Source organism: Schistocerca nitens, chromosome 2 (genome assembly GCF_023898315.1).
Source record: "Schistocerca nitens isolate TAMUIC-IGC-003100 chromosome 2, iqSchNite1.1, whole genome shotgun sequence".
In the NCBI taxonomy this organism is placed as follows: Eukaryota; Metazoa; Arthropoda; class Insecta; order Orthoptera; family Acrididae; genus Schistocerca; species Schistocerca nitens.
In genome coordinates this window covers 554786688-554796204 of record NC_064615.1, presented here as the reverse complement: position 1 = coordinate 554796204, position 9517 = coordinate 554786688, and positions in this window count along the sequence as shown.

Genomic DNA, 9517 nt, shown 5'->3' with positions numbered 1-9517 from the left:
TGCTAATGTATGCAAGGTTCTCCGCGAACAAAAACCTTAGCCATGTCATCCGCAGGGAAAAGTGGCGGAAGATTACCTGCGACGATTTCAGTTTTTGCCGACGTGTGTACAGCGCTGCATATCCAAGCCACAGTTCCCGAGTTTTGTGCTGTTCACCAAGGACTGCGCACCCACTTCAAATTATATTGTGGTTCAAATGGTTCAAATGGCTCTGAGCACTATGGGACTCAACTGCCGTGGTCATCAGTCCCCTAGAACTTAGAACTACTTAAACCTAACTAACCTAAGGACATCACACACATCCATGCCCGAGGCAGGATTCGAACCTGCGACCGCAGCAGTCAATTATATTGTGAATTCGCACAAAACTCATACATTTGAGCAGATGAAGATCCCTGCGCGCAACTGGTTATTTATCAGCACAGTTACAGTGGAAACACAAATACTGGTATAATTTGTGATCAAACCATTTGGAAGTTTCTACTGGCAGCCATACTAACAGAACTTACATATTCATTTCTTTTTCAGAAATGTACTTCCAGACCTACGGGATGAAGTGCCACCTTGGGTTCATCAGATAATGTGGCAGCAAAACAGTGGAGCTCCAGTTGATTTTGAAGCAAATGTGAAACATTATCTGTACCAAATCACCATCACCAGGTCTTACATCTCATGTCTATTTCCTGTGGCGTGCCGGGCTGCTCATTTAACATCACACTAAAGCGCTCACGCACGCATCCATATTGTGACTCAAATATTGGATGCACTGTCGCTCTTATTTCACTATTTGTGTTTGTCTGTACACCACCCATATACACTCCTTAATCAAACTGAAGGGCCAAAGTTTGAACCTATTTTTTTAATTTACAGTGAAAAACACACCTGCACTATATTCGAACCCATCTCCGTTTTTGACGTCCCGCAGCGCCCAGACAGTGAATTTACAGACATTGGCTTCTTCTTGACAAATGAGCCATTTGGCGTACTGCGCAATACACTAAGCGTTCTTGTTGTGTTTTCTGCGCATTGTGCAATTGTTGTATAGTCTGCGGGTTTCAGCTGAGCTATACACAAATGAAAAATTTCCTGAATTGTGTAAGATATTGTAATTCTGTTTGCACCCAGATTAATTGTAAGAACGTCTTCTCAGAACGAACTAGTGTCTTTTGTTATAGCTATATTAATGTGAGAGATGTCAGTATCAACTTTTGAATTTTACAACTGAACGGCAGTCCTGCTAGGACGCTACATCTCAAAAGCACAATTTCAATCTCGTTTCGCTCTCCGAAATCCGATATTTCGGAGAAATTAGAGTAATTAGAACTTACGATTTTTTTTTCATTTTAACATAAAATAAATTAGTCTCTAATGCGGAAGTTCGTGTTTACATACAGATCTGTCGCAACCAAAATACGTTGTGCTCCAATTTGCTGCATTTGAGAGAGTCTAGTTACAAATACGAAATAGTTGAGAAAAGATTAATAAAACGCTGGTACCATTCACAATTTGTTACATGTAGCTGGGCCGACACACCAACAGGAAAGTAAGATTCGTGACATCTAAGGATGATTCATCAGTTAACAAATCTAACAGTTTTGGTACTGTTCCTGCCACAGGCTTGAACGGAAAGTGAGTATCACAAATTGGATTGATTTGTAAAACAGGAAATTAACGTATTGATGTTGCAGTCTTCAGTCCGAAGACTGGTTTGATACAACTCTTCAGGCTACTCTGTACTATGGAAACCTTTTAATTGCTGTAACGCCCCCCCCCCCCCCCACACACACACACACGCACCCTTCCCTCCACTGCCATGCTAAAAAGTCTTTGGTGCCTCAGGATATGTCCTATCGTCCGATCCCTTTTTTTAATCTACTTGTGTCATAATCCACCCTCCTCCCCCCCCCCCCCAAGTTCAGTTCAATACCTGTTCGTTAGTTATCCAATCTACCCATCTCTGTAACATCTAATTTCCAGAGCTTCTGTTCTATTCCTGCCTGAACTGTGTATCGTCATATTTCACTTTCTACGGGGCCATACTCCAGACGTATATGTCCAACATTTAATTTTTTTTCAGTAGTAACACGTGGTGTCTGTGATACATATCATGTAAATTGACGGTTGAGGGGGCAGAAAGGAATGGAAAGGGAAGAATTAAGGATCGCGACTGCATGCGGAGTCGGCGGCGACGAGTGAAAATGAGTGCGAGGCGGGGACTCGACCAATGGTTAACGCAACTGCCTAGTAAGCAGGAGATCCCGGGTTCGAGTCCCCGTCTGGCGCATATTTTCACTCGTCGCCGCCGATTCCACATGAAGTCCCGATACAGCTGATATAAATTCCTTCCAATCCTTTCCCCTCCCTCCACTTACAATTTACATAAAATTTCTGTTTTTCCAGAAATACTTTTCCTGGTTGTTGCCAGTCTGCATTTTATATATTCTCTGCTTGAGTCATCGTCACTTATTTTACTGCTCAAACAACAAAACCCATCTGTTACGTTTAGCGTCTCATTTCCTAATCCAATTCCCTCAAGGTGGACTGATTTAATTACAATACCTTCTATTACCTTGTTTCAGTTTTTTTGACCTTTGTCTTACAATCTCTTTTCAAATCAGCAAATCTCAAAGCTTTACTTTGTTATGTCTGTACTTTAAACCCCTTTCCAAATTTATCCTTGGTTTCCTTCAGAGCTTCCTCCATCTACAGACTGAATTGCATCAAGGATAGACTAGCCCCCCTTCACATCCTTCCCAACTTCTGCTTTCCTTTCGTGTCCTTCGAAATCTTACAATTGCAGTGTGGTTTCAGTAGAACTAGTACATAAAAGCTCAGTGCATGTATTTTATCCCAGTTACCTTCATAATTTCAAAGACAATAAACGTATACGGATTGTTAAATAATAACTTCGCATGAATAGAAAATTCAGTATGAATTTAAGACCCAGGTTGTAAAAAGTAGTAAGGGACAGTCGATGAGAAATAGTTATTGCGTGTAAAACATGGTAAGTGACTTGCTTTATTCATATTAGTTGAAAGTTCCACGATTAACCAAGAAATAGCAACTCTATCTCAAATTTCAGATTCCGACTATTGGCAGCTTTGTCAGGATGTATGTATGCAAACGGTGGTAAGTGCCAGAAACATAGCTGCCAGTAATAGTAATGCGTGCGGTGTTCGTACCAGAAAAATTTTCTTTCATGCGTGATTTTTACGAATCTGAGGATGATATTGATGACTGGGACTCGGATAAATATCATGAATGTGCCCAGAGGTAAATACGCTTCATAAATTGTTGCTAATCAGGTAATTTTGAATATACATTTAAACAAGTAAACAATATTAACTTGTGTCCCTTATCATAGTTTACGTGAGTTTACATGACAGAATTTTGGCAATTACGTTAAGGACCAACCTTAACGTTGTTTACGTGCTGTAGTACATGCTACAGTAATTTTTTTACTGTGCTGAATTATAGCTTAATTTTTGAGTTTGCTATACTTTATTACTGTGAAAATTGTTAATACAAAAAAAATTAAGCAATTCGGAATTTTTCATTTTATATTTTCGAGAGATTTCGTATTAATGTTTCTTTAACTCACCCAGCAATTAAACATTGGTAAGCCAATGCTAATCCAAGTTAAGTGCAGTCAGTTTACAAGTAAACAATGCTAAGCATCCAATGACGAATTTTTAAGAACAAAATTTTGGGTGGAATTTACCATTTTTAAAATATGTCGTTGATGAAAATTTATTTGAAAACAATGACTTATCCGAATAAAACAAACCACACTACATATACTTGAAATACCCTTTTTGTAAACGTTATTGAAACTTTACTGAGCAGCTTCTCAAACCAACCAGCTTATTCCTTTCCATTGTTTACAGCAGAGGTCTTCAATTTAATTTCGCCGTGCGTACTTATATACTAAAATTATTATGTTAGAAACATAAATAAAAAGGAAATCACAAAAAAGTGGTTATACATTCTTTCACAAAATTCCATTTACGTTATTGAAACTTTACTGAGCAGCTTCTCAAACCAACCAGCTTATTCCTTTCCATTGTTTACAGCAGAGGTCTTCAATTTAATTTCGCCGTGCGTACTTATATACTAAAATTATTATGTTAGAAACATAAATAAAAAGGAAATCACAAAAAAGTGGTTATACATTCTTTCACAAAATTCCATTTACGTCATTGAGTGTCCGATTGTCTACCGCAACGCTTGTCTGCAGTCGCTGACGCACAGGCTTCTGGACAGACTGAAGAGTTTCCTTCGATTTCGTTGCACACAACGCAACAACACGATACTTTAAATCGTTTCGAGTCGTTGCAGCTTTTATATAGCCCTCAGGCAGTTACGTCAAATGAATGCAGCAGCGTGTAGGTCAGCTGATAATGCCCTCACAACCTGTCCAGCAACCAGGGAATAAATCTACGTATTTCAACGGTTACTTTGTCTAGAAAGCTCTGCGGTAAGAAATAGTGCTTATCTTTCTCCCTGAAGGTTCTTCAGTGAAGTAAAGACTCGTTACATAGTCTCCAACAATCGTACACTAAACGTTCGCAGTCCACTGCCTCTGACGTTCAACCTGCCTCGGCCAATGCCAATTCTCAATGGCTCATTAATGTGCATTTTTACGCTCAGCTTTCATTAATCTGTAAATGTTGCTTCATCGGTAAAGACAATCCCTTGAAGAAAGAATCTATTGCCGTGAGATTAAGTTAGAATGGAACAGTAGAATTCATGTATCTTCGGCAATCCTGCCCCCCCCCCCCCCCCCCTCCCCGCCACTACTGGTGAAGTAACATGGATGAAAGTTGTTTCACGCGCAAAACACAGACAACGCTAAACTGGCTTATTCCACTGGAACTCGAAAATTCTCTGGACACATCATGCAAATTATGAGTAACAACTGCCAAAATGTATATTTCTTTCGCTCCGATTATTGCAGGTTTGCCCCATATCCTCTGCATACCATAACTACCCGGTGTTTCGAAATGAATATTGGGGTTTTAAGGTTTTATGGCATTTATAACATTCAATTTACAAATTATAAATAAAAGCAACTCAAACAGTTTTGTTTGGATACCTGTGCACAAGGTCTAGAGCTGAAAGACTACGGTTTACGTCCCAACTTTGCAAACCAAGAGTTTCAGCCTGACGATGGAGATTTCCTTGACTTTGTTTTGTGAATCGTGCTGTCTTCAGAGATGAATCGACATTTGACCTAATTAGAAATGTGAACGCACATATCGTGCGCATCTGGGGGCCATCAGATCGCCACGAGATGGTATAGTTGCAACGAGACTCGCCAAAATTCGACGTTTCTTGTGCTACATTCCAGCGTCAACTTTATGAGCCTTTTCTTCTGTGAAGCAACAGTAACTGGTATTTCTTACCCCTATGCGCTGGAACTATGACTCTTTCCTCGACTGGAAGAAGATGAATCACGGAACTTTATTTGGCAGCAAGACAGCGAGCCGCCTCACTGGCATAACTCAGCACTCGACCGCCGGATTGGCGGCAACGTGCCGAACTTGTTTAACTTTGCCTCCTCGTTCACCCGATCTGACGACATTCGATTCTTACCTTTGTGGGGTCATAAAGGATCGCGTGTATGTGCCTCCGCTACCGGCTGATATACCCGACTTAAGAAATAGGACTGAAGCAGTCATTGCAACAGTTACTCCAGACACATTGATCAAGGTTTGGGAAGAATTCGCATATCGACTCGATGTGTGCCGTGTGACGATTGATGGTGATATTGAACACATGTAAGAAAACGGTTTGAGTTGCTCTTTCATTTGATGTATTATTTATAACTGTGAGTTGAATGTAATAAATGCTACAAAGCCTTAAAATCCCGTCATTCATTTTGAAACACCCGATATTTTTTTGCGCAAACGCTAAATTGTCATTCTCCTTGGTGGATACCTATGTGCGTACAGCTCAGAAGTTGTTTTCGCGTTTCTTCTGCATTCTTTTTAAAGAAATGGAATATTTAGTTTCCCATTTTGTCCCAAAGAAATCAGATTTCCATACATGTAAACTACAGAGCATAGAACATTCCTCCTGTGACCTTTACACCGGCAGTGCAACACTCTTGTTTCCTATTCATCCGAACTGGTGTATTTCCTTACTTCGGTATGAAATCACGAGTTTCTGCATAAGACAACAATCATTCCGATGTTCAAAGTAGTTAAATCCTAGTTTCTAAATATTGTAATCCCTCTGTAACTATTGATTTCAAATAATTACATGTGGTTGAAATCGTGTAATCGAGGTCTACGATACTAACAGTATAAATTATTAGACACTGGCGTGCAAAACTTAAGGACGAAACTAACTTTCCTGTTATTGTGTCACTGCCAAGTACTCGTAACACAGCTCGGTAAAACTTGGGCCGCACATAGAAAGAATTGCTACAGTATAATACAGAAGGGAACTGAAGAAAATACGCAACGAGATGAACACGAATGACACTTTCATTCAAAGACAATAACTACGCTGAAGTTATGACGCTTTATGATCGTCGCCTGGACATTACAAAAGGCGGAACATGGTTCTTGATAGGACGTTTGATCACCACGCACAGTTTGCTCCGTTGCTGACCACAAGGTTGGTAAGGAGTTGTTACGCTGGGCCCTTCCATTCCTCCAACAGCATGGTTGACAATCGCTGGGTGCTCGTTGGTGCGGGTGCACGTACTGCAAAACGTCTCCACAACGCATCCTGTATGTGCTCGATGGTATTTAATTGCTCCTCCACCTGTCGTGTTCGATGTGGTCGCGCATTGTCATCCACAAAAACGAAGTCGGCGCCGAGTGTACTCCTGAAAAGCCTCACCTGTGGAAGGAGCACAGTCTCGCAATAGGGCTGACTGTTGCAGATTCAAAGACTTGGACGTCAGTACGTCCGTAGATTATGTCTCCCCACACAGTAACAGCTTAACTTTTAAAACGATCATATTCGACAATGTTCCTGGGCGCATTACGTGTGCCCAGCTGTCACTTTTGCCCAGAATCACTAATCAGACTGAATCCCCTCTCATATGAGAAGAGCACAAGACCCCAGTTCTTGTTAGTCAGTGCCTATGCTCTTGGCACCATCACAAACGGTACCGCCGATATGCGGGTGTCAACGAAACACAACGCACTTGTCGTCGGGCAAAAGGACCACCCCCACACAGTCGCCGTGTGATTGTGGGGCGTGAGACTGCGTGTGTTGCAGTCCTGTTAAATGTGATTGCAATTACACCCGCTGTTTAGAATGTCTCCGTTCTTGTCTGTTGCGCAATATAGTGGTCATCTGCTACTGCAGCTGACCGTGGTCCACAAACTCCTCAGTGACTGTGGTTCGGAACACTCCCCTTCCGAGTAAAAGAATAGTGTGAGGAATACCAAACTCCTGGGCTATACTTGTTACACTTCCTCGTGCCCAGATGTTGTCTCCGGGCCATTTTGTAATGACGAGCGTCACCACAGTGCACGGTGAATTTCACACATTGCCTTCTTTCATCCCTTCAGCTGCTTCGTGCTGCAGGGCCAGCCCATTTGGAGCTATAGTCCCGCTGCCATCACGTCATGTGATGTGCAACTTTATGTGTACGCTTGGAAGACCTCTGGCAACATGCTCCCGCACTTTCACTCACTTCATCGAGAAGTTAGCATATTTTGTTACTATATCCTGCTCGTCCTTAAGTTTTGCGGAGCAGTGTAGTTTGTTACCCACAGTATTTTAAACGTGCTTCCTAGGTTCTCGACCGTTTCGTCGTCTACTATTGTGTAAATTGCACAATATTTCAACGAAGTCATTGCTCGTTATCTTCGTGTACGACTGTGCGGAAATGTAGTGGTTCCCCAATTTGTACTCTTTTTTTCGGTAAAAAAGCGCAGACACTTAAGCGAGAGAGGGCTTTAGCGTCAACTCACGGGACCCTGACTTCTAGAGGTCCCTGCCCGAAAGGCGAGTCGCGGACTCAGCACGCTACAAGCAGCAAAAGGAGCGGATAGGTTGTTAGTACCCGGGCCAGCTATCCCGGCTTCGACCTTTCACGACAGCATCCAACGTTACGCCAGATTACCCCTCAGACAGTTATTGTCTCTCGAAAACTTCAAACAGCTCATTTTAAATACGCCTACGCTACTATTAGAAGTAATACACCATGTTTTTAACACATGCATTTCGTTCCATTGCTTTAGAACATCATTACTGCGTTCATATCTGTTTTCTGTTTACATCTGTAAATGTGTAGTGCTGCTAGTGGAAGCAGGCCTAAATGAGCAGTGTTGAAGGTAGGAATCCATCACAAACCACTAAATATTTTGCGAGTAGCATAAATTAAATGAACTTCCTCTGCACCTTGAAGTACTTGCCTCGGAGCTACAATGTGACTAGGAGGGGACAACTAGCCCTACTTCACTGACCAGAGAAACGTATTAACGACTGAAAGCAGACCACTAGAAGGTGGTACAAACGTGCCGAAACCTATCTTGTCGTGTGCATTTCAGAAAATGTATCACATGGTTAATACTTTCTAAAGTCAAGATCACATAAATATTTCTTTATTTGCAACAACCGGTTTCGATAGGTCTTCAAGATTTTTTGTTATGGAACGTGTTCATTTTGAGTTGGAACCTCGCGTCAACATGTCATATTAGTGCCTAAAACTCAGAAACTTTTGTCATGATACGTGTTCATTTCGAGTTGAAACCTCACTTCAAGTTGTCATATTAGTAGCTAAAATGTAGTCATTAACATGAAAACTCGGCGTGAGATACCAATTCAAAATGAACGAGTTCTATAACAAATATTTTTGAAGACCTGAAGATGACAGCAAAGTCTGTCGAAACCGGGGTTGTTGTAAATAAAGAAACATTTATGAGTTCTTGCATTTAGGCAGTTTTTCCATCTAAAACAGGCCACTCCTTCCGATTTCGAAACATAAGAAAATTCAATCTAATATATTGCGATTTAGACTGTGTCACGATAAAATTGTTTAGTCGTTATGGTTATTCCAAATAACTTAATGTACGATTTTCGAAACGTTGAAATGGTAATTAGAAAACAGATAATACGGGATTAGACTTGATTACAGTGAACGAAATATAATCGCTACTCTCTATTGTGATAATGTTGTGGTTTCTAAGTCCGCGAGTCCGTGATAACCATTTCAACAGAGCGCCTTTGATGGGTCTCCAATGACGCATGGGAACACTTAAGATGCAGTAGAAAAGTGAATAACTCAGCCACCTGGCGCGGTAGACTGAAGCGCCGTTATCATTTCTGGTAGCATCTGTTCTGTCCTGCGAGCACTCAGAACGCAAATGTTTTCTTAGGAAATTACTAACAGAAGTAGTAATAGCAGTAATAGTGTTAGTAGACCACTTTAACGGGGACTTTAGACGTGTGGTGCTACAGTTTAAGAACAAGAAACGTAAATCTCACACACTGGCATTTAGATACTGACAGATCTAGGTGGCGAGATGGCCTTACGGTATAAACTATCTCG